General features: G+C 49.1%; 1 protein-coding gene across 28 annotated transcripts in view; it reads left to right on the top strand.

The window, feature by feature from the left end:
• Positions 1-3,054: 3,054 nt before the first annotated feature.
• MICAL3 (microtubule associated monooxygenase, calponin and LIM domain containing 3) overlaps positions 3,055-25,606 on the top strand; it is a 193,529-nt gene continuing 170,977 nt past the window's right edge. For 12 of the 28 annotated variants that reach the window (XM_060306678.1, XM_060306676.1, XM_060306682.1 and 9 more), the window contains exon 1: positions 18,159-18,355. The gene's annotated coding sequence lies outside the window, so the exon portion shown is untranslated. Of the gene's footprint in view, positions 3,584-3,643; positions 3,985-8,295; positions 8,445-18,157; positions 18,356-25,606 lie in introns of those variants that run through there. The other 16 variants (XM_060306688.2, XM_060306686.2, XM_060306683.2 and 13 more) reach the window with 7 other exon arrangements.

Genomic DNA, 25,606 nt, shown 5'->3' with positions numbered 1-25,606 from the left:
TAAACTACTTGGTGAACTATTAGTCTTATACTACCTTTAGTGAAATCAGTGGTAGATATTATGTCTTGGGCTTCCCTGGTGGCACAGTGGTTAAGAATCCACCCGCCAGTGCAGGGGACACGGGTTCGAGCCCTGGTCCGGGAAGATCCCACATGCCGCGGAGCAGCTAAGCCCGTGTGCCACAGCTACTGAGCCTGTGCTCTAGAGCCCGCGAGCCACGACTACCGAAGCCCGTGTGCCTAGAGCCTGTGCTCTGCAACAAGAGAAGCCATCGTAATGAGAAGCCCACGCACCACAACGAAGAGTAGCTGCTGCTCGCTGCAACTAGAGAAAGCCCGTGCGCAGCAACGAAGACCCAACGCAGCCAAAAAAAAAAAAAAAGTTAAATAAATAAATAAATATTATGTCTTTATATTTAGATATCCACTGTAACATAACCCAGTAAGAGAGTTTACGAAAGATCATTACCATGTTGTGTTCATTCCTATCAATTTTGCAGCACACTTTAACCCTTTATTCAAGAGCAGAAACTTTTTGGCCTGATCTGGATTTGCAAGGTACATTTAAAAATAGTCAAAGGCGGGAATTCCCTGGCAGTCCAGTGGTTACGATTCCAAGCTTACACTGCCAAGGCCTGGGTTTGATCCCTGGTCGAGGAACCAGGATCCCATGCAAGCCGTGGCCAAAAAAAAAAACAAAACAGTCAAAGGCAATAGATCCCCTTCTCCACATCCTATGTCCTCAGGAAAATGCAAGTTAAAAGAATACCACTACACAGGACTTCCCTGGTGGCACAGTGGTTAAGACTCCGAGCTCCCAATGCAGTGGGCCAGGGTTCGATCCCTGGTTGGGGAACCAGATCCTGCATGCATGCCACAACTAAGAGTTCACATGCCACAACTAAGGAGCCCATGTGCCACAACTAAGGAGCTGGTGAGCAGCAACTAAGGCCTGCACAAGCAAATAAATAAATAAATATTAAAAAAAAACAAAAAAAAACAATACCACTACACAATGGCCAAAATCTGGAACGCTGACAACACCAGCTGCTTGTGAGGATGCAGAGCAATAGGAACTTCAGTCGTTGCTGGGGTCCGGGAATGCAAAATGGTGCAGCCGCTTTGCAAGACAGTTTGGTGGTTTCTTTCAAAACTAAATATATTCTTACTAGACGATCCAGCAGCCATATTTGGTATTTACCCAAAGGAGTTGAAAACTGATGACCACACAAAAAGCCACACACAAATGTTTATAGCAACTGTATCCATAATTGTCAAAAACTTGGGAGCCACCCAGATGTCTTTGAGTAGGTGAATAGATACCTGGTGCATCCAAACAACAGACTATTATTATTCAGTGCTGGAAGGAAATGAGCTATCAAGTCATAAAAAGGCATGAGAAGACTTCAATGCATATTTAAGTTTCCCATCTCCAGATCCCATCACGTGGAGCTTTTAGGATTTTTACGACAGTGAAAATATTCTATATGATACCATTATGATGGGTACCTGTCACTGTAAATTTGTCCAAATCTATGGAATGGGCAACAAGAGTGAACCATAATGTAAACCATGGATTTGGGTGATAATGATGTGCCCATGTAGGCTCACCAGTTGAAACAACTGTACCACTCTGGTGGGGATGTCACTAATGTCAGTATGAATTTTATTCTTCTTAATTTTAAAAAATGTATTTATTTATTTATCTATTTGGCTGCGCCAGGTCTTTGTTGTGTCACGCAGGATGTTTATTTGTGGCCCGCAGGATCTAGCTCCCTGACCAGGGAATCGAACCCGGGCCCCTGCATTGGGAGCGTGAAGTCTTAACCACTGGACCACCAGGGAAGTCCCAATAATGTCAATATGAATTTTAAAAGTTCATATCTTTGATCCAATATTCCACTTCTAGAACTCACTTGCAAGGAAATGTCAGTATAGGCAAGTTTTATGTAGAAAAAAATTTATTAGTTATATGCAATCAATAAGAATTGGAAATAACTCAAATATTCAATAAAGAAATGATGATACATTCATATGATGAAATATTGTATAGCATTAAAAGTAGTGTTTTTAAAGAAACGTAACGGAGGGGGGAAAATTTACACAAGTCTATTTTAAATGAAAAGTAGGATACAGTTATACATATATTCTTTGCTTTAGTCCATTCAGGCTGCTATAACAGAACATCACAGACTGGATGACTTACAAACAACAGAAATTTATTTCTCACAGTTTTCAAGGCTGGGAAGTCCAAGATCAAGACACCAGCAGATCCAGTGTCTGGTGAGGATTCATAGACATCCAACTTCTCACTGTGTCCTCACATGGCAGAAGGGGCAAGGGAGCGCTCGGTGTCTCCTTTACCATTCATGGCACTAATCCCATTCATGAAGACCCAGCCCTTATGATCTAATAACCTGCCAAAGGCCCCCATCTTCAAATCCCATCAGCTGGGGATTAGATTCCAAAATATGGATTTGGGGGGACACAAATATACAATCTATGGCAGTTTTAACTTAGTTTAAAGATAGAAAAAAGACTAGAAGGAAATAGGAATATTAATCATGATTTTGAGTGGTAGGATTACAGATGATTTTTATTCCTTTATGTTTCTATATATTTCAAGGCTTCTAAAATAAACTTTATTTCTTAAAAAAAATACATTGGAAATAAAATCAGTAAATGAGAGGTGGGAGAAATTATTAGTGATTCTGGACATCCTAGGAAGTTTTCCCTCATATCCACCTGGGCCAACCCCAGACAGCCTTGTGTCTTCAGCTATGGTGTCAAATAGAGCTAGGTGGGAGTTCCAGCTTTACCGTTTATGTAGCTGTGTAGCCTTGCATAGGTAAGTAACTTCTTTGTGTTTTTATGTTCTTAATTTATAAGACAGTGATGTAAAATCTCACAGGTTGACACAGGATTAAATGAAATAACCCATAAATATGCTACGCATATTGTCAGAGTTCCAAAAAAATGTGTTTCCTTCCCTTATTTTGGAATTGGAGCAAAACACCTGCAGATTTAGGTAGAACAGACATGGATGCAGAGTGGTGAGATGAAGGAGGGACTGCGGGTGACAAGCGGGACCACCTCTGAGCCGCACCGTGATCCTGGAGCTTCGCCCCTCGCATTAATGGCTACGGAAAGGAGAGGGACGCGACTCAAGGGGACGGCGGGATTAAGGGGACACCATCAGAGACAAGCAGGCGCCGCTTCTCTGAGAGTCGCCAGCCTCCCCTGAGGGTGCTGGCTGGAGCCGGCCTGCTGTCGACCACACAGCTTGATGGATGTCGTACTGACGCCAATGATGCTTGAAGACGAAATCATCGCTAAGGCTTCTTTCTGCTCCGATTATAATAAGCAAATGCTTGTAGGAATTTATTCCGATCTATCCGGCCTTCCGTCTGACCTCCTCAGGGCTTGGCAGGTTGCTTTCCTGGGCAATCCAGGGCTCGTGAGGAGTGAGGGGAGGGGTCCCGACCCCAGCAGAGGCGCAGGCCTCTGGCAGCTCAGCACCCGGAGTCCCCGCCTGGAAGGGGCCCGGGAAGGGCCGGCATTTCCACGCTGACTTGCGGACCGAGGTGGGCCTGGAGGGGGCGAGGGAAGAGGCCGGGAGGAGGGGGAGGGGAGGAGGGGAGGGTCTGGTTGAGGCCGGAGAGGACATTCTGACGGTGCCGCCCGGGAAGCCCACATCCCAGAGCTCGCTGGGCCGTGCAGATGCCGGGAGGGCCCGGGGCGCGTCGCTGTGTCACCTCTGGGGCCGCGCCTGGTTTCCATAGCGACCGCGGAGCCGAGCGCGGAGGAGGCTGCGGCAGGAGCCGGCCTTCTCCGTCCGCCGCCGGACGCGCACCTCCGGCCCGGGAGCCGGGCGGGTGGAAGGGGCCTCGGGGTCGGCGCGGCTGTGCTCAGCTCGCGAGCGGCTGGAGTACCTGCACCTGCACCTGCACGTGCGCCGAGGACCGCCTGCCAGGAGGGCCCGCCCGTGAGTACCACCCAGTCCTCCTCGGGGAGCAGATCTCCGAACCACAAGGTCATCCGGTGTCTGGATTGATGCCTTTTAAAAATCACACCGTTAAATTGCATGTGGCCGCGAAGGCTTTTCCTTTCTGACGTATTTGGGTCCTTGGAATTATTATTTCGTCTCCTTTTAAACGCGCCGCTCTCCTAACCGCAGCGGCGCCGTCTCGGTGCCTCCATTTCAGACAACGCCCCACCGTGCGGGTGCACCCCAAACCTATCCGAGAGGCCGCGGGGCTCAGATTCCCAGCCGCTTCCATCCAGTTCGCTCTATGTTCCTATCCCGCAATCAGAGAAGTACCTTCCCCGGGGCAAACGGCGGTTGCCAGCTGTCCTGGGCCAAGCCGCGTCCTTGCTGGCGAGCCCAAGGGAGCGCGCGCCTCCATCACCTCCGCAGCGAGGCGACCGCTCCCCCGGGGAGTCTCCTTCCCTCCAGCGGAGGCCGCGGCGCAGCCCGAGCCCAGAGACGGACGTGGCGCGTGTGACCGCACCAGAGGCCGCGGGGGCCGCCGCGCAGGTGCTTCTCTTGGAGAGCTCTGACAAAGGGTGTGAAGGTCAGCCCTTCCTGAAGCAAGGCAAGGGCCGAATGCCTTTCAGGGGACTGGCTTTGTTTAGAATCCGATGATTATGATTCCATGGTCAAATACTCTCTGTATATAAGTCCTCTCCTTGTCTGCCCATCCCTCCCCATTTCCTCCCCCACCCCCAAGAAAAAGTCTTTCTTGTTGGTCTGTTACTGTGATCAACTATTTAGAGGTTTCACTGTTATAAAGATTCCTCTCAAGGGAAGGGTGAAATCTTGTGAAATGAAAGATAAATGCAACGCTGAACCCCTGGGCCCCTGCAGTACTATTCAGGGGTTCTCAACCCTGCTTGCGTGTTGGAACACCTGGGGAGCTTAAAAAGTACTGGTGCCTGGCTGGGATCATTTTGTCATGTACAGAAATATCAAATCACTGTGTGGGGCACCAGGAGCTAACATAGTGTTGTAGGTCAGTTATACTTCAATTAATAAATAAATTAAAATAAAATACTGAAGTCTGGGCCCCATCTCCAGAGATTCTGGCTTAATAGGTCTGAGATACAGCCTGAACATTGGGATTAAGCTCCTACGTGATTCTAATGAGCTAAATTTGCAACCCACCAATCTAATCAATCAGGATGACATTTTTGCGGGTGAATTTGGTAATCGCTTATTCTCTCCAATGGTAGGGCAGGGTGTATATCTGTCAGGAATGTCTAGAACCTTTCCCCAGGGAAAGGGGGAGAGGAGATGCATGCTTGTGCAAGTCTGTAGGGTGAGAGCTGTGTCCTCCTGTAGGTGACGGACTTCATGTTAGTAGTTAGCAGAGGCATGTGCAAATCTCCCACTCGCTTCGAGGAGAATGGACACTTAGAAAGAAGAAGGGTTAGGAATGTGGTGGTCACCCTGAAGAAGGGAGAAGCAACCTAAGAACACCTAAGAATTAGAAATGTTATCCTTTGCAGGCCTGAAACCCTTCAGCATGCCTTGAACTCCTCCTAAGTTTGAGGGGTTTCCTGAAGATCCAGGGCCAGGGTCAGCTCCTCTCTGCAGCTACTACTGACGACAGGGGGCACACCTGTTGGGACAGGTTCTTCCAAAACCTGCCTTCTAAGGTTACCTCACGAATACGCAGCGGGAGGCAAGAATCTGCGCTAGAAATTTAAACACACTAGAAAGCGTCGTGTACCAACCTGGGGCCAGAACGTCCCCAGTCAGCGCCTCCTAAGGCGCTTGCTTTAATTCTGGCTGAATTGGAACTTCCCTGGTGGTCCAGTGGTTAAGACTCTGCGCTCCCAATGCACGGGGTCCGGGTTCCATCCCTGGTCAGGGAACTAGATCCCACACGCCACGCCGTGTGGCCAAAAAAAGAAAATTAAATAAATCATAATTATAACTTTGGCTGAATAGCGATTGGTTGTGGTCCCCTTGATGGGTAGGCATAAGAGTACTGTCTCTTCTGAGACCCTTGGCAAGGCTTGGTCATTCACCTCGTCAATAGGCAAGAGAATTAAGACGCTATTTAAAGGTCATACAACCATCCGACACGGGACACAAAACTCATGTGCCAGGGCCACCTGGCTGGGCGGTGTCCCCAGGGTGACCGAGGCGCTCCCACGCTGCTGTCTGGAAGCACCCCCAGGTGCTGGCCTGACCTGGAGGAGCCCCTGCCCAGTGCCTGTGTCGCCCACACATTTTGTCTCTTTCTGGAGTGACCTGACCTCCTGAGACGATGCCTTCACTTGCCCAGACTGGGCCTCCTTCAGGTTCCCCCGTGTCCGCTTGGCCAAGCCAGGCTGTGGGCACACCTCACCCGCTGCTCTAGCCTCTCAGCTGGACTGGGGCTACTTTCAGCTGGTTCCGGGGGAAGGACGGCTCCTCGCTTCTGCTACCTCAGGCCCAAGCACCCTTTCCCAGCACGGCATCTCAGAGCTGCTACACCTCATGGGCAGCCAGGCCAGGTCAAGCCTGCGAAGGCCGCCAGCCCCCTGGATGGCAGGCCGGAAACAGAGAAGCCATGTCGCCCGCCCACCCGTGACCAGCAATATCTAGTCCCTGAAAAAGGGCAGTTGACGTCACAGGCCACTGGGGGGAAATGTCCAGTTGATCTGGCTCATTCTACGTGTATCAGTTCATTCGGGGAATACTAGAGAGAGTGCAGTGGAAAATAAAACCCTATTTTACATGTTTTCAGACAGTGGATTATGACTCACCAGTGGGTCATGAAATCAATTTTGTGGGTCATGGCCAGCATTTTAGAAAGAAGAAACAAGAAATTTACTCAGATAAGGAAATAAGAAAAAAATACATAGATAATGTTCCTCATTGACAGTAATCAAAAGTACACATCATAGCAACACTGTGACACTGTTTACCTCTTGCTGATGGGAGTAACAATTAAAAAAAATAACACCAAATGCTATTGAGGGTGCAGTAAAATTGCATTTTTTATTGTGGGTTGCATTGTAAATTGGTAAAATTTGGGGGAAATGCAACATGATAATAGGAAAAGCCATAAAAGTACTACACCCAGGAATTTTTCCTGGTGAAGCTATTTAATAAAGATTTTTAAAATTCTAAATACATGAAAGATATCCTCTACTGTGTTACTTGTAATAGAAAAAAATAGAAATATCTGAAATGTCCAACATTAGAGGAACAGTTTAAAAATTTTGTGGTACATCAATATAATGGAGTATTTTGCATTTTAACAAAAGCTTATATCCAGAGACATGTAGAGGGAAACAAGGAAAGACTTATGATAAAATGTACAATAGAATACAAAGTAGCAAGCACACCATGTTTGTAACTTTCAATAACCTTCGTGCCTGTGGAAGATAAATTCCCATGTTCAAGTTGCTAAAATGATGGGTTATTGTTTTAAAAATTGATTTGCTGTTGTATATAAAACCTGTCAGACTGGAAGAAATGAATGTACAGGAGAAGAAAAGCAATCCCAGAAATTATCACATTACAATGTAGATTGTCGTTTTCTTGGCCCTAAAAACCAGAAAAATCACGAGTCAAAATTATGTGGAATAACTTCATGCTGTGTGGATTTTTTCACTCTTGTTGTAAACCAGTGTCAATTTTGGTAAATTCCTTGCTTAAGGCAGGTAGTTTGTGAATATCTGTTGACCGACTGATCTTTTCCTTAGACTATTCACAATCTCAATCCTGGGAAAACTTGAATTTATCTCTAAAGAAGCATCAGAAATCTTAGTGGAAGTAAGACTTTCTCTTTAACTGTATATTATAAGGGAACTTTAATTTTTCCATCATAGGGAGCACGTCTTTGGGAACTTTCCCGCCATTCAAAGAATTATAAGAATATTTTAAGTAGGTCACAGCTCTGAAGGGAGAGATAAGGGGTGTAATGGACAGGGGTCTGGGGAAACCTTGTTAGAAATTTGCCTAGTGTGGTTGTTTACATGATTTATTTGAGTTGGGAAAGAGAGTAGGGAAAGAGGGGAAGTGAGGGGCGGGTTCAAAACCAGCAACTTGGGACACCTGTTCTCTGGAATTTTCAGACCAACTGGCCGGGCATATAACTCCTGGGGCCCTCTTACCTTTGGGTTTTCTGTGTAACCTCGAGATAAACATTTAGTGTCTCTGTGTGTTCATCGTCCTCAAGAGGAATGGAAACTCCTGTTCTCTTCCCTCCAAAGGCATGTTCAGTGGAAGGTTTAGGTTTTATGCGTATCTACGTGCCCCTTACACCCCTTCCCTGAGGGTGTCTGCGTTTTCTGATAGGCCTTCCAGGAACAGCACACCGGGACACAGGAGGGGACAGAGTTATGGGGGAAACCCCATAAACAAAAGTGTGTGAGAGACACAGAGAGAAAACCTCGTCGTTGGGTCCACTCAGAAGCCCAGGATCAAACTCTCAGCAGCTCTGTGACGTGAGTGTCATCTTCCCCTTTTTCTGATCTGGAGAGGTTTCCTGCAATTCAGAGACACTAATGTGATCAGGGTTTTTCTGCAGAAACCAAGGAAGTGGGGATTTGGGCTCGTTTTACTCTCATGACAAAACGCACACTCTTGCATGCCTCCAAGCCAGACGACTTGGGTTCACGTTCTGAGTGTGGCTCTCATTATCTATGTGTCCTCGGGCAAGTTTTCTTTAACTTCTCTGAAGCTCAATTACCTTATATTAAAATAGGGATAATAATGACAAAATGAGGTTATTAAGATGGTTAGAACTTATACCTTTTGGGGGTTTTTGGTTGCCAACATGGCAAGTGGACTCTAGGGCTAACTTTGGGGAAGGATGGAGGACATTTACCGGAAGAATATGAATTGACTCACACAACGGAAAGAAAAGTGAACAGCCAGGTCTCGGGAAGGATAAGACCCAGGGCAGCTAAGGGGGTTGAGAGAGCAGAGCGATAGATACCAGCTTCCTTCTTTAGGGTATCTGCGACGGGATGAATCAGTCCGTTATTTTCAGTTCTTGTGCCTTTCTGCTTAACACTCAAGTCCCAGGGAGAGAAGTCAGCCTGGCCGGCTCAGGGTGCCTCGTGACATGCCCGCCCACAAAAGAACTTGTGGGTACTGTTACCCCGCGAGAGTGCCCGCACGCCGGGCTGGCAAGAGCCCCAGACGCCCCCGTCCCCCCGGAGCTAGCGCGTCAAGCGCCCCAGCCCTGGACCAGGCACAAAGGAATGGCCCATGAGCTCTTGCTGGTGGCAGTCCTCAGGCCAGCAGCTGTGGACCCCAAACCGCGGGGCCTAGCGCTCTCCCCATGTGTCAGGCTGTGGCGCACCGGGAGGTGGCATTTGAACAATGCCTGCGGTGCACCCTGAGGTGCCCCTGCAGGAGGTGGGCCCGCCACCCACCCCCACCCACCCCCACCCCAACCCCAACCCCACCCCGGCAGGCTGAGGCGTCAACCCCCTAGGGCGGCTCTGCCCTGGCCTGGCCCCGGACAGGCAGGCAGGGGAGGGGAGTCAGCTGTCGCCCTGCCCCCGCTGTCGCCTCAGGGCTTTCATTTTCACGGTCAGGAGTTATCTTCTAGATAAGGTTGGGGGCATCTGGCCCAAGGGGCCTAGACTATTTATAGGTTTCCCCTCTGTGATTTTGCTGTGACTAGCGTCTGAGGGTGCGCCATGGTGATGTGTCTAGGCTGGGTTTCCAAGCAGGAGGCCGTATATAGAGAGAGACATGGATGCTCTTCTCATTCCCTTTCTCTTTTCCTTTTTTTTTTTTGCCGTGGGGTGGGGCGGTGGGGAGAGGCTGGTGGTGGTGGGTTGGGCTATTATGTTAAAATCGTACATATTTTTTCATTACAAAAGTAGGTTCCACAGTCCATTCTTTCCTGAAATGAAAGAGCACAAATGAGCAAAACTAAGGTAATCTAAAAGCCCCCCCACCCAATCCCTCTCTTCACTGAGATGGCAGCATGTTCATATTTACCCTTTCAAATTCCCTTTCCTTCTAACCCTTCAACCTACCTCTGCCTGGGGCAGGGAGGTGGTCCTTCAGGAGGACCTCTGCTTGTTCTCTGCATGTGGGAACGGGGACGAGTTAGAGAGGCTCAACTCCTGGAACACCTCTCTCTCTCTTTCTTTTGAGGGCCCACTCAAATAGCCCCTTCTCCACAAAACTTTCCCTGACCTCTTTTTTTTAATGAATTTATTGATTGATTGATTTTTGGCTGCACTGGGTCTTCGTTGCCGCGCGGGCTTTCTCTAGTTGCAGTGAGCAGGGGCTACTCTTCGTTGCGGTGCGTGGGCTTCTCATTGCGGTGGCTTCTCTTGTTGCAGAGCATGGGCTCTAGGCACGCGGGCTTCAGTAGTTGTGGCACATGGGCTCAGTAGCTGTGGCACGCGGGCTCAGTGCTCACGGGCTCAGTAGTTGTGGCACACGGGCTCAGTAGTTGTGGCTCGCGGGCTCTAGAGCGCAGGCTCAGTAGTTGTGGCGCACGGGCTTAGTGGCTCCACGGCATGTGGAATCTTCCCGGACCAGGGCTCAAACTCGTGTCCCCTGCATTGGCAGGCGGATTCTCAACCACTGTGCCACCAGGGAAGCCCTCTCTGAGCTCTTGAATGGGAGCCTTCTCACTCTCACGAGATAGCAATTTCCACCTGGCAAAGACCCTTTTCTATGCATGTCTCACTTTCCCTGTCCCACTGTCAGCTCCTTGAGGGCAGACCCCATGTCCTGTTGATCTGGGGATGCTCTCAGTGCCCAGACAAGTGCCTTGTCCATCGTAGACACTCGTGATGATTGAATGCGAAGGAATCAGAGGCCGAAATCAAACAGAAGTTCCATGATCTCAAATAGGAGCAAAGGGGATTTGGGGTCCTGCATGTGCCCTTACTAGGCCCCAGGCAAAGGCAGATTTGACATCTTTTCCTTTCCCATAAAAGACAGATGCACTTGGATGTGTTTTCCTCTTAAACCTGAAAACACTGACTTGTGTGCCAGTGGTCTCGAATGTGTCAGCTCCATTCCGAGGCTTTATCAGAGCATTGTCTGTTATTATCAGATTCCTACACGTACAGTGTCATGTGCTGTCTCTTCTCTCCCTCCACTCCTTTCTTTTCATTCTTTTCTCTTTCACAATTGAAAACAGAGCTGTGTGAAACAAGTCATATTCAAATATAACCCAGCTGGGCCGAGCTTGACCTTTGCCTCATGCACTATTGAAGCTGATGTTTTTATTTTTAAGAGCATGTGTTTGAGCCCCAGAGGAAAGACAGACTGGAAGGACAGAGAGCTTCTTTCGCTCCTCACTGGGGAAGGGGCCAGTCACTAGGCGAGTTTGTTTCAGTTCTGCAGCCGGGTAGCCTTCAGTCCTGTCTGATGGTAGGTGGAGCCCCAAGGCCTGTGTTCAGAGAAATTTATATATATTTCTATACACATTACGCCTATACATGAATACGTATATCTATTTATTTATTTATTTTGGTAAATTTTTCTTAGTTGTGGCTGTATATGAAGATACAAGTCCAGAAAAACCCTGTTCACAAATTTTCTGTTTCCTCGAGGCTTTCCAGCGCTTGGTGTGGCTTCGCTTAGGGAAGCGTCTTCCTGCGCGTTACAACAGGGCTCCAGGAAACTCTCTTTTGGTCATGATTACAATGTGGTGGTTCTAGATTTTATTTTGCAGTGGCTTTGGTGATTAGAGGTATCTTCCATAGACTCCCATCTTGATTTTGCTCACTTGTACTTACACAGAATTTCTGGCTACTACAGAATGTACATACCAGTGAGTTAGGGGAGACACCTCTCAATGTTTTGTCATTGTATTATGAAAAATTGATGCAGAAGTAGCTTTGGAATTTTGTCAAGTTGCATTTAAATTTCCTTTCTCCTGGCAGGGTGAAACTTGCAACCCAATCAAGGAATTAGTTAGAAAGATTTAGTTGGAAGATTTCTGATTTTTTTACCTGTTAGCCTAAGGATAAACCCCAGAACCCAGGATGTCTTCCAGCTCTGGGACATCCCAGTCCACGATCCTCTTAGCTTCTCTGCAGAAGACTGGGTTGCTTTCACATCAGCCCACAGTATAGAAGAGGGGCAGGACAACGAGCTTTTCGGACCTTTGTGTCTTCAGTAGGTCCACATGACAACGGATGTAGCCCAGGAATCCAATTGTACCACCCTGTTCCTCCCTCTTGACTCTCTCATGCTACGGGTGGATGGGGTGGGCTTCTGAGCCCATCCAGGCATGCTGGGGCCTTCAGTCTCCACGTAGCTTGGCTTTACCTTGGATCTGAACACCCCTGGGGTCATGATAAACTGAACTAGTGGCAGTAATGGGTGTGATGTTTAGAATGCTTGGATTGAATGGACTGAGTTCCTATTGGACCATGGAATCCATCCACAGGCAGTGTTTCATTCAGCATTCTTTGCTTGTGACAGAAAGCTGACCAAAGCTGGTTTAAGTTTAAAAAAAAAGAAAAGAAAGAAAAAAAAAGAAGGAATGTATCGTTTCACACACTGGCTTCCTGTGAGGCTTGAGTCAGGGCTTACAGATTTGACCAGACCTAGCTTCTCTCTCTGTTTCTCAACTCCACTCCTTCTGATGCAGGCTCTACCTCATGGCCCAAAATGGCTGCCAGCAGCTCCCAGAGCTATCTGCATCCCACATCAAGTCCAGAGTGGGATTGTGCTCAATCCTGACCAAACCACACTGGGAATGGGGGAGGGGTAAATTCTTCAATGGTAAATTAGGCTACTGATGGCCAGAGAGGAGGAGATCCTGTGGAGGCAACCACTAAGCAAAAACAAAGTCAAGGGACAAGAAGTTAGGCAGGAGTTGAGAATAATATTGGGTGGATTAGCCACTCAGTATGGAGGATGCCCCGTCACAGAACTGGGTGTTGTTGAAGAAATGAGATTTTCGTATTAGGCAGTGCTAAATATAACTCAGGACTGATCTCCTTTTATAGCTAAAAAAGTTTCTGTGTAAGGATTTGTTACCAATTTCACAGTTGTAATTTATGGTGTATGTGCTGTTTTGAGCCATCTGTTCCACTACCTTCTTTTACTGGTTCAGGTGACATGGCCCTGGGTTTGTCTAGTTATTTGAGCAGATTTTACTCTGATCTCTACATCAGTTCTCAGGGATTTGGGAGAGGAGTGGTTGAATGGGGAAAAAGGAAACCCTCATTTTGCTGTTAAGTTCCAGGGGACTTGGAAGGAAAGATACATATTTATTACCTTGATGGATTAAAAATACACTATGATAAAACAACAAGATATTGTTTTTCATCTGTCAAATGGCAAGGATTACAAAAGAAATCTTGAGGGCTGGTGAGGGTTCAGAGAAATAGCTACATCAGACATTGCTGGTGGGAACGTAACTGGTGTAAACTTCCTAAAAGACCATTTGGCAATATATGTGAGACATTTAAAAAATGTACGTGCATTTTGACCAAGCAATTCTATTTCTAGAATTATTAGGAACTAATCATAAAAATATATAAACATTTACATATATGGATAATCCTTGAAGTTACATATAATAATGAAGAATTGGAAATAATCTTAATGAGTAAAAACAGAATCTTGGTTAAGTAAGTTAAGGTATAACCATAGGATGCAGCCATTTAAAATCATGTTTTAGAATAATCTACATGGCATGGGAAAATTCCTGGTCTTGTTAAGGAGAAAAGTAGATTGCAAAGCAGTTTGATCAATTTTTTTTTTTTTTTTTTTGGCTGCATTGGGTCTTCGTTTCTGTGCGCGGGCTGTCTCTAGTTGCAGCGAGCGGGGGCTACTCTTTGTTGCGGTGCGCGGGCTTCTCATTGCGGTGGCTTCTCTTGTTGCGGAGCATGGGCTCGAGGCGCGCGGGCTTCAGTAGTTGTAGCATGCAGGCTCAGTAGTTGTGGCTTGCGGGCTCTCGAGTGCAGGCTCAGTAGTTGTGGCACACGAGCTTAGATGCTCCGTGGCATGTGGGATCTTCCTGGACCAGGACTTGAACCCGTGTGCCCTGAACTGGCAGGTGGATTCTTAACCACTGTGCCACCAGGGAAGCCCCTGATCAATTTTTATTTATTTATTGGGCTGTCCTGGGTCTTAGTTGCAGCACACAGGATCTAGTTCCCCAGCCAAGGATCGAACCTGTGACCCCTGCAGTCTTAACCACTGGACTGCCAGGGAAGTCCCTGATAAATTTTGTTTTTAAAAAAGATACGTACAAGGGGACTTCCCTGGCAGTCCAGTGGCTAAGACTGCAGAGTGAACGGGTTAGATCCCTGGTGGGGTAAAGGCACTGCCAAAAAAAAAAAAAAAAAAAAAAAAGATACATACAAAAAAAGAAGATACATACACATGTACACACAAAAAAGTATAGGAAAAAGCATATATCAAAATTATAAGGGACTTCCGTGGTGGCGCAGTGGTTAAGAATCTGCCTGCTAATACAGGGGACACGGGTTTGAGCCCTGGTCTGGGAAGATCCACACGAGCAGAGCAAGTAAGCCCGTGCGCCACAACTATTGAGCCTGCACTCTGGAGCCCCCGAGCCACAACTACTGAGCCTGCATGCCACAACTACTGAGCCTGCGCTCTAGAGCCCGCGAACCACAACTACTGAGCCTGCGCGCTCTAGAGCCTGTGCTCTGCAACAAGAGAAGCCACCGCAATGAGAAGCCTGCGCACCGCAACCAAGAGTTGCCCCCGCTCGCCGCAACTAGAGAAAAGCCTGCGTGCAGCAATGAAGACCCAGTGCAGCCAAAAATAAATAAATAAATAAATAAATTTAAATAAAAAAAATTATTAAAAAAAAACAACAGGGGCTTCCCTGGTGGCGCAGTGGTTGAGAGTCCAGCTGTCGATGCAGGGGACACGGGTTCGTGCCCCGGTCCGGGAAGACCCCACATGCCGCAGAGCAGCTGGGCCCATGAGCCATGGCCGCTGAGCCTGCGCGTCCGGAGCCTGTGCTCTGCGATGGGAGAGGCCACAGCAGTGAGAGGCCCGCGTACTGCAAAAAACCCACAAAAATCAAAACAAAATTGTAACAGAGATATGCCAGTAAGAGGAATGGCTAAATTTTATTTTATTTATTTTTGTACTTTTCTCTATTAAAAAATTCTAAATGATGTGCATGTTTTACTTTGGAAATCAGAAATTTTCTTTTTCTTAAAAGGAAGACCACACCACAGTGCTTCCAATGGCCAGATTATGGACTGGCATCCTCCTCCCTGCTGTTTGGTTCGTGTCCAGTTAGTTCTGGGTATCCTCTGTCTCTCCACCTTCCTCCCGAGCACGCACGCCCTCTCCCCACCCCAGCCCTCTCCCAGAACTCAGTCCTGTGCTCGTCCTGCTCTAGGGCAGGGGCGTTCCGACATGCGCTTGTATGTTTAGCTGGGGATGGAATCCCGGCACACGCCTCTGAGGAGCTGATCCGATCCACTCCGTACCAAGGGGGTCTGATGTTTTCCACACTCATCCAGCCCGTAGGTACAGGCTTCATGGGCGATCCATCAGGACAACCTCACACAACCTGACAGTTGTTTGCTCACAGTAGGTGCCCAAGAAATGCTTGTGCTCTCTGGGGATGAGGAAAGACAGGAGAGCTATGGGGGTGAAATTAACGGGACGGACTAGGACTGGGCCAGGCAGAGAGAGCGACTTGGAAATATTTGGCTTCAGGACGGCCGTCTTCTCGATCAATGTTAAAAGTTCACTGGCTCCCAGGCCATTTGGCGGGCATGTCCATCCCCGGGGGCGTTTCAGCAGCTTAAAAAGAAGGAGATCATTAGCCCAGCTTGTGTTTTCAGGCCGCATCACGACTGTCAGTGGAGCAGGGTATTTCACTAAATGGCAGATGAGAAAGTTCCCCGAATTGGGGGCAGCAACCCTGTACGTAGAAGCCCCTTCCTCGTGGGCGTGGGGCGGATTCTGGCTCCAGGCAGAATCAGTTGGGGGCTGTTTTTGTTGCCCTTTGCTATTGAATTTGCCAGATGTGTCAAAGACGTGACCTCACTGACGAAGTACAACCAATAAACCAGTGAAGTGTAATGCACGGTGCTTCTCACCGGCCGCCCTTCTTGGCTGGCTTTGCCCACTGTGAGCACTGGCTGTACCAGGCTCCTGGTCCCACAGTTTGCTATTTTGTATTTGTTCCCTTTTTGCTTATAATGGCTCTCTACTTGTTACATATAAAAAGGCTGTGTTCCCTCAGGGAGCAGGTGTTGCAGGGGGAAAATCCTCAACTTGGAAAACCAGAGGCCTTATTCACCAGTGTTGTTACAGCAGCCAAATGCATCGGCCTACACGCAGCTTCGGCTGTGACAAACTGCTCCTAACCGTCCTGATGTGATTGTTTTGAGGCTGAAATGATATAGGTATAGAGATCAATGTAAAACACGATGTAGGTGTATCACATTATCTTTTGTACAGAATGCAGTTGGTTCTTAAGAAATAGGAGATAGCGTTGCATTGTGGGGGCTGTGAAGGTAGGCACTGGAGTTAGGCCCCGACTTCGTGCACTTGGGCAAGTCAGCTCTCCAAGTCTGCCTGAGGCTGAAATGAAAGCACTTCCAAACAGTACCCAGCACATGGTAAGCATTTAATAAATGTAAGCAGCTGCCGCTGTTGCTACTGTCCATGAAGGAGAGAGGTATATATGTCAATAAAAATTGCATAGTAGGGCAGAAAATCAGGGTTTGGGGAGCACAAAGTAGAAGTGGGAACTCTATAAGCCAGCAGCTTCTGTTCATCCGTCTGGGAAGGCTTCATGGAGGAACTGGACTTTCTAGAACTCTTTGCATCATAGTTGGAAGATGAGTTGTCTGGCTGGGGAGTGGAGCTACTAAGGGTGCCCCAAACACCTGATACAATTTGGAAGAGGGTTGAGCGGGTGCAGGGTGAGCAGCTGATGGGAGGTTGAAAAGTTCTGAAAAAGGAAGGTGGAGTTGGCCTTAGGCTTGGTACCAAAATGTAGGCCTGCTGCCTGTGTAAAGCTCTAAAACAGAGCAGGTGGGACCCTTACAGGACATGTTGAAGTCTTGAATTTGACAGGCAGTGAGACTGAGAGCCTCACGGGCCTTGCAGAGTTCAATGGCTGCTGCAGACCTGAGGTAGTGACCAGCACTTTGGCAACTCTGATGATGCCTGACCAGCAAGACTTGTTGCTGAAGCCAGGGATTCTGGACAGTTCAACAGGCGAATGAATTATTAATTGAAGCTTTGTCTGATTACATGGAGGAAGAGAGAAGAGGAGGAGGTGACTCTTGGAAGAGTATAAATTATTCGGGAGAATGTGGTTCTCCACATAGAAGAAGAATGCTCTGCTTTAAGAAAGGGACCCAGAAAGGATATTGACTTTGTCTTGACAAAAGGTGAGGTTAATACCGTCTATATCAAGGAACTGGTGTCAACTTTCAACTTTGGTTGAAAGAAAGTCTACTCATTTTCAAGCAAAGCTCTTTAGGAAGATGCCCCAATTTGAAGCACATATGTAAATATTGCTAATCCCATGCAAAGGCTCATAGGCTCGCAAAGTATGAGAAGGACCATCAGAGATCAGTTCTAGTCCAATATCCTCATTGGATTAGATAACTGAGGCCAAGATGGAGTAACCTACCGAAAGGCACACACAGATATCTGCTTCAGTTCTCTCCATATTTTCTTTTCGCTCTCTAATCCCGAAACTTGAGGATCCCCAGTCTCTTTGTTTCCCTTCTTGATAGGATCAGAAAGAAAATTCCAGTTGTGTTGTGCGGCGGCTACTGAGCGCAACGAATACGTGCCCTTTAATCGCACCCTCTCTCCTCCCCATCTGGCCTGCTTTGATGTGCCCACCGTCCTTTTCCATTGGCCATTTCGCGCGGTTCCTCGCCCCCTTCTAAGGTGATCAACCAATCAGCTTCTCCCTGGACCCTCGGGGCGGGCTTTGAGGAATGTACCACTGGACCCGCGGGGAAGGGGTGGAGAGGAGGAAGGGTGTGGCGGTGGCTCCTTTCCTTACCTTCTGCATAGAACTATGAGCTTCTGGCAAAGTCTGAGCCTACGGGTAGCGACGGCGTCCCTGGGGATAGGAGGCAGAGCGGGTTCCGGAGGCGCGGTGATGTCGGCGCCCCGAGGCCGGGGTCCGGTGGTCGCGCCCCGGGGGCTGCAGCCCCGCCCTCACATGTGCCCGCCCCGCCCGGCGGCAGCGCTGCTACCTCAGCAGCCGCCGCGGTGCAGCCCGCGCGGGACGGCGAGCGCTGAGGAGCGGCCGTGGGCTGAGGCGCTGGCTGTAGCGGGGTCGCCGCGGGGCTGGGGCGCCGGACGCCGCGGCCGTAGGGTCGAGGGGCCGAGGTGCGGGACTGCGGGCTGCTGCCAGGACGCCGGCGCACTGAGGCATGCGGCGGAGGTGAGACGGGCTCTGGACCGGGCCGGGACCCGTGCGGGCCGGGCGCCTCCCTCTGGCCGCCGCGGCCCCGGAGCAGACGGCGGGCCCGGGTCCAGGGCGGCGGGCGGCGGGCGGGAGGCTCGGCGCGCTTGCCGTGGGCGCTGTCCGAGGCCGGGCACGAGGAGACCCGCAGGCCGCCCGCGAGTCCGCGAGCGGACGCGCCGCTGAGAAGCCGCGCCGGGGAGCGCGGGCGCGGCGGGGCCTTGACCACTCGTTTTTCCCGTGGCCCCCGTCCCCTCAGGTCCCCACGTGTCCCCCATCCTGTGTCCCCCTTGTCCCTCCTTTCCTCCAGGTCCTCCCATGTCCCCCATTCCCCTTCTCCTCGTCCCCTCGTCTCTCCGTGCCCCCCATCCCCCCGTGTCCCCCATCCACCCGTGTTCCCATCTCCCCGTGTCCCGATCCCCCCCGTGTTCCTCCATCCCCCCTGTGCCCCTGTCCCCCCGTGTCCCCCCGTCCCCTATGTGCCCCTGTCCCCCGTGTCCCCCATGCCCTGTGTCCCCCATCCCCTGTGTCTGCCATCCCCCCGTGACCCCATTCCCCTGTGACCGCCGTCCGCCGTGTCCCCATCCCCTCGTGGTCCCCCATCTCCCGTGTGCCCCTGTCCGCCTGTGTCCCCCCGTGTCCCCTCGTCCCCTAAGGCGCACGGACCGCCCTCGTCTCCCGATTCCCCTCCGCACTCAGTTCAGGGAAAGCGTCCCCAGCCCTGCACCCCGCGTGTGAGGTCTAAGGTGGCTCCTTACCGCAGGCAGCATTGACCGCCGACCTCAGGGCTTAGTGCCGAGAGATGGAGGTGTCTTGGGAGCAGTGTTTCTTCAAGGCTTACCACCTTCTCATCTTCTGGGTTGTGGATGGAGAGATGGCGTGTAAACTTTGCAAGTCCCATCCGTGTGACAGTTTGCCAGGGAGACAGTCGTTTGGATCGCACCCCAGGGTGCGGATGAGGCGGGTGTTGTAGGGAGCAGGACCCTTCAGTTGCGGGGCCAGCAGGAGGGCTGTGTGCGTCACCGCCTGGCCACACAGATGCCAGTTCCTTGTTTCGGTGGCTGTCCTGTAAGCACATCTGTAAGGGTCGCTCAAGAGGATAGCACAGGGACCTCCCTGGCGGTCCCGTGGGTAAGACTCCGCGCTCCCAATGCCGGAGGTGCGGTCCCTGCTCGGGGAGCTAGATCCCGCGTGCCGTTTGGTGCGGCCTAAGGGATAAAAAAGAGGCTAGTATGAATTTCTTATTTGATCTTCAAACGGACTTGGTCAGAAACTTGACTCAGGCTGTTGTGGCCCTACAGTGAATGCTTCTTGTGCTCCAGGTTTTAAAAATTTTTTAACTTTTTGGATAGTATGTTAAATACCATGAGTTAATTCTAGAATTATAGGAGAAACAGGGTTTAGATGTTCCTCTTGCAAAGAATCTTTGGGAAGTTGGACCTGGTTCCTAGCTAAGCCTCCTTTTTGTGTTCACAGCACTAACCTTTGAAATGTCTGGAACTCGACTGCTTGGTTGTGAGGGTTTTTTCCCCACCTGGGATGGTCCAGGTGACTGCTGTTTCCTGGCGTTCTAGGTGTTGGGAAGAAAATGGGCTTTGGAGTAACGTACACCAAGTGTTTAGTGCAATGCCTGACACACAGTCGATGTTTAACAACCATGAATGATGTTCTTCTTTCCTGTCTGGTTTTGGGAGACCCATGGATGATGAAATCAGATGCAGTCTTGTTTGCGTGCTCGCTTCTTAAGTTAGGACTAGTCCCCCAACCTCCCCACTCCTCGTCCCATCCCAACCCCTAGCTCCCACACCAAAATTTTTATGGTGCATTAAAAATGAAACTCAAACCTCCAGACCTAGAAGTAAATATCAAACAAGAAAAAATTGAGCTCTTCCTTCCAGCTCATGTGTGCATTTTTTCAGAAAGGATGGTGTACACCGTGGAAGAGGTCTTACACTGCTCACACAGGTGAATAAATGGTCAGAGTGGACCCTTTCTTGGGTCTGTTGAGAAGTCCTGTGGGTAAGGATTTTGGTTGTCGTTGGTTTAACCTGTCCGGGCGGAACCATAAACTCTTCCTAATTTCTCCTGGCATCGGGATGTAAGAAATGGCCCAGAGTGAGTGACACCTGACCAGCAGGCAGGGCACAGTCCTAGATTTGTGGGCTCTGCCTCTGAACTGGGGTTTACATGTACCCCCTCCTGCTTGTACCAGGCTCCATGCGACCAGATTAAAAGGCTGTCAAACCCAATGTTCTTGAAAGAGTAAGTAGCACCATGGTTTATGTATGTCCCATAATATTGGGAGTCACATTTTAATAATAATCGTACTCTGGATTTATTTATTGCTTTTCTTTGAAGAAGTGAAAGCTTTTTCATCGTCTGTTATCATTGATTTGTTTTTGTCTCTGAGGTCATCAAGTTTAGTGCAGTGTGTTTTTCCTACCTTATAGATGAAGAAATGGAGGTGATGTGATTTGTTCTAAGTAGTGAGTTGATGCCTGAATTGGGCTTCAACTGAGTTTTCCTTCTTATGGAATTTCTTTCTTTTTTTTTTTTTAAACATCTTTATTGGAGTATAATTGCTTTACAGTGGTGTGTTAGTTTCTGCTTTATAACAAAATGAATCAGCTATACGTATACATATATCCCCATATTCCCTCCCTCTTGCGTCTCCCTCCCACCCTCCCTATCCCACACCTCTAGATGGTCACAAAGCACCGAGCTGATCTCCCTGTGCTATGCGGCTGCTTCCCACTAGCTATCTATTTTATGTTTGGTAGTGTATATAAGTCCATGCCACTCTCTCACTTCGTCCTAGCTTACCCTTCCCCCTCCCGGTGTCCTCAAGTCCATTCTCTACGTCTGTGTCTTTGTTCCTGTCCTGCCCCTAGATTCTTTTTTTTTTTTTTTTTTAGATTCCATATATATGTGTTAGCATATGGTATTTGTTTTTCTCTTTCTGACTTACTTCACTCTGTAGGACAGACTCTAGGTCCACCCACCTCACTACAAATAACTCAATTTCATTTCTGTTTATGGCTGAGTCATATTCTATTGTATATGTGTGCCACATTTTCTTTATCCATTCATCTGTCGATGGACACTTAGGTTGCTTCCATGTGGCATTTCACTGATTCGTTTGTAGGGGGAAAAAACCCTCTTTTTTTGGAACCTGGAAAACTTAAAGACACCAGACCATTGTGCTTTTTAGATTACTAGATAGCTAAGAATAGTTAGCATTTGTTGGGTGCTTATGTGTGGGAGCCTATGCCATCACCTCATTTCTTCCCCACGACAGTGTACAAGGTGGGACGTTTATTTTCCCTGGTTTTACATGAACAAGGGTTTGGTGAGACCCAGGTCAAGGCAGTGACAGAAAGCGGGGCTGGCACTCAAAGCTGGGCTGATTCTGAAGTGTGTGCTCCTAACCTGCATGCTTTAGTGGAGACTGGGGAGCAGACGGCAGAGTCCCTGACACCTGTTGCTGCTGCTTCTCTGGGTCTGATGGGCTGTGGTTTTACAGGGGCTTTAGTTTTCTTTCTTTCTTTTTTTTTTTTTAAATAAATTTATTTATTTTTGACTGCGTTGGGTCTTTGTTGCTGCACGGGCTTTCTCTCGTTGCGGTGAGCGGGGACTACTCTTCGTGGCGGTGCATGGGCTTCTCATTGCGGTGGCTTCTCTTGTTGCGGAGCACGGGCTCTAGGCGCGAGGACTTCAGTAGTTGTGGCATGCAGGCTCAGCAGTTGTGGCTCATGGGCTCTAGAGCGCAGGCTCAGTAGTTGTGGTGCACGGGCTTAGTTGCTCCGCGGCATGTGGGATCTTCCTGGACCAAGGGCTCGAACCCTGTCCCCTGCATTGGCAGGCGGACTCTTAACCACTGTGCTACCAGGGAGGTCCCTGGGGGCTTTATTTTTCATTGAAGTAGAATAGTAGAAAAGATTCTGGGCTTTTCTTAGACCAGAAGCATTCTTTAGACAGATCATTAGTTTAGGAAAAATAGAGCTGAAAACGATCTTTACTTGGAGAGTGTGAAATATTTAATGAGGCCAGATGGGGAGAATAGGGATAGAGAGAATTGAAATGGTTTGTGGACGGAGGAAATTTGTGATATTCTAACCCAGGGGACACCTTTAGTACACAGGCTTTTTAACTTAAGTGGCAGGTTGAAATTGTAAACCTGGAGACATGGCACTTGGGCTAGAATCTGTGCAGTAAATAAGGCTCTCAGTTTCTGCTTTAGATGGCAGAGTTGAAAATCTGATTCTTCTTTGGTCTTTAACTTCCACAAATAATGCGGTACATTGTGGGAATGGTGGGGATATTGTTGGGAAATTCACCTAAACTGTCCATGGACTTCCCCTTCCTCCAGCCACCCCTTCTGTCACCTTTGGTTCCACTTTTCAGAATTCAGCTCTGAACCTGTGGAATGGCGTGTGGTGGTGGAGGGCATCGGGCTCTGAGGTGCGTGATACGCACCAGGGGACAGAACAACATCCCTGCCCCCTGGGGCTCAGCTGCACATGACTTGCTGTTTTCTTGGTGTGGGCTTTAGCTGTCTTGAGGTGTATGGTCATTGTTATCAAGAAAGTGGGGAGGGGGGACAGGAAAACTATCCCGCTAAACCCTGCAGTTCATTGACTTTTTGTCAGTGTCAAGTTTCACACAGAAGAGAAAATTGCCACGAGTTAAAAAAAAAAAAAAAAGAAAGTGGTGACAATCAGATTAAAGAAGGGAGAAGAAGTAGGACTGTTGGTTTGTACCCTGGTGAAAGATGGAAGACAAAGGGCAGAAGCTTCTGCTAAGGGGTCAGGTCCCTGGCAGGAGCGGTGCCTCCACAGTGTCTGTGCCGGAGGACGGACAAGCTCGTGTCGGTGTGTGGATGAACACCGGGAAAGTGGTCTTTCTGCGTTAGGCGGGTCTACAGAGGCCTGTTTAACCATTGGCCTAGGGACCTAGTGAAGGGTCCGGTCTGGTTAACTCTGGAAGGAGAGGAACAGTACTCCGTCAAGTGGTTAACTAGTAGCTTTTATTGATTTTTTCCTTACTGTTAAAGCAAATAACTACATGAAAGGCGGAGTGAAACTTTGGTTGGTCCCGGCTTTGCCCTGTCTCCTGCCCTGCCTCTTTTCTGTTGCTGATTTAAGCAAAGCATGGAGGAGGCCTGAGTCCCTGTCTCTGTGCTGGAGCTTGGGAGAGAGAGGGGCAGAGCAGCCCAGAGGGAAGACCAAGGGCAGGCAATACTTCCTCCAGCCCCGGCCGCCCCCCAGATTATACCAACAAACTTCCACGCAGGTTGTCCCTGGGCTACAAAAGGCCGGCTTACAAAGGTCCCGGCTACCTTCCTGGCTGCCTTCCTCACAGCACCCACCCCCACGACCAGGCTGCCTTGTGATTGCCAACGCTGGGTCTGTGAGTAGCAGAGGAAGAGAAGTGGGGAGAGTAGCATCCCGACGGTGGCGTCTGCAGTCCCGCGTCCAGATCGTTAGCTGTGTGCCGGGCCTGTTCTGAGTGGGTGCATGGTGACCGCTCTCAGTCCTCCTGGCCGTCTGGGCGGGTCGGTGCTGCGATGGCCCCTGTTTCCTGCACACAGAGAGCTCAGTGATTGTCCCGTTAGAAAAGGTGGACTTAGGCGTCATTCAGACTCAGGCATTCGGTTCTGGAGTTGTGCTCTCACGGACCAGTCAAGGGCAGCTGACTTACCTCTGTCATGGGGTGACGTCAGCCCTTCCTCTCTTCCAGCCTTCCCTGCACTGTTTCACATTGTCCCTCTCTTCACTTTTGAGTTATCTATTTGAAATGCTACAGGAGAGATGCGTTTAGGTTAACTCGCATATTCCTTTAAAAAGGGGGCAGGGTCAGAGGAGGTAATTCGGAAGCATTCAGAGGGGAACACAGGTGGGCTTCCCAGAAGGGACACTTAGGACAGTGTAGTCTTCGGGGACCTAGTGGCTGGGCCATGGGATCTGGAAAGAGGGTTGATTACAGGTCTGCTGTCTGAAAAGCTGAGGAAACCCTTCCCCTTCCCTCCTCTACCTTTTTGCCTGGCCTGGGTTTCTGATTCCCAAAACCTAGAGCTCTCACAAACCCTATCTTTGCCCTAGCTCAACTACTTTATGGATGATTTTTATTTAATTTATTTATTCTTTTCTAAACGAGGTAGTGTGGGATCCTAACCACTGTTTGGAACAGAACCTTTTACCCAGTTTGGTCGTGACTGGTCAGAGTCATTTGTTTCCCTGTGAAAAAGGAAAAGGAAGTATTTTAACTAGTGACATGGTCATGTTTCAGTTTGTTTCCAAAGCAGATAGGTTTTTGTCAAAACCAGACTTGCAGACATAGGGAAAACAAATCAACCTTCTGCCTTTGGCATTTTTAAGCACCCTTAGACAAGTAGGTACCCTGGGTAATTATATAGGAGTAGCCATCACCTACCAAGCGCTACGGTGGGCCAGACACAGCCCAGCGCCTTATGTGCACGCACCACGTCTAGTCTCCTGCTTCACACCAGGGAAACTATTGCAGAGAGGCTAAGGTCCGTAACCTTAAATAAGTTGCTGAGGCTGGATGACTCCAAATCCTGTGCGTCTAATCACCTCGCTGTAAGGTGACATGTTGAGGGAGCAAAAAGAAGAGGAAGCAAGGAAGAAAAAGGCAGTATGGGGCAGGGAGAGAAATGGGAGAGATGGCAGTGTGCCTGGGCCCCCAGGACTCACTGGACGCTGTGTGCCTCAGTGGGCTGAGCAGGGCCCAAAGACTCCTTGGACCTCGACCACCCTCAGGGAGCCCGGGGACAGAGGGGCCGGAACCTAAGAGCTTTGACTTCATGCTGGGGCTTCCTCTTAGCACATGTTTATTGAGCAGCTGCTATATGTAAGGCATGTGCCAGACAATAAGACGCTGTCCGCCTGCAAGTGGGGAAAGCACAGATGCAGAAAACCATAATGTGTTGTGATTAGTGGCTCCACTGGCCAGGGAGCCCTGAACATGGAGTGGTAAGAAAATTTATACTAACGGGCAAAATATTTTTTTGTCCATTTGGTTTTGTTAATTTCGTACACATAAGATTGAGAATTTCTAGAATTTACCCCCGTGGCTATTGTTTCAGGAATGTTTGTATATTTGCAAACAGCGGATCTGTTTGCAGCTGCTCTCTGAGGAGCAGCCCAGCACCTTGGCTGTAGGAAAGGCTGGGGCCACCTCTTCCTCCTGAAGGCTGCCCTTGGGCCCAGC

This window comes from Globicephala melas, chromosome 10, assembly GCF_963455315.2.
Source record: "Globicephala melas chromosome 10, mGloMel1.2, whole genome shotgun sequence".
Lineage (NCBI taxonomy): Eukaryota > Metazoa > Chordata > Mammalia > Artiodactyla > Delphinidae > Globicephala > Globicephala melas.
This window is presented reverse-complemented; position numbering and strand designations above follow the sequence as displayed.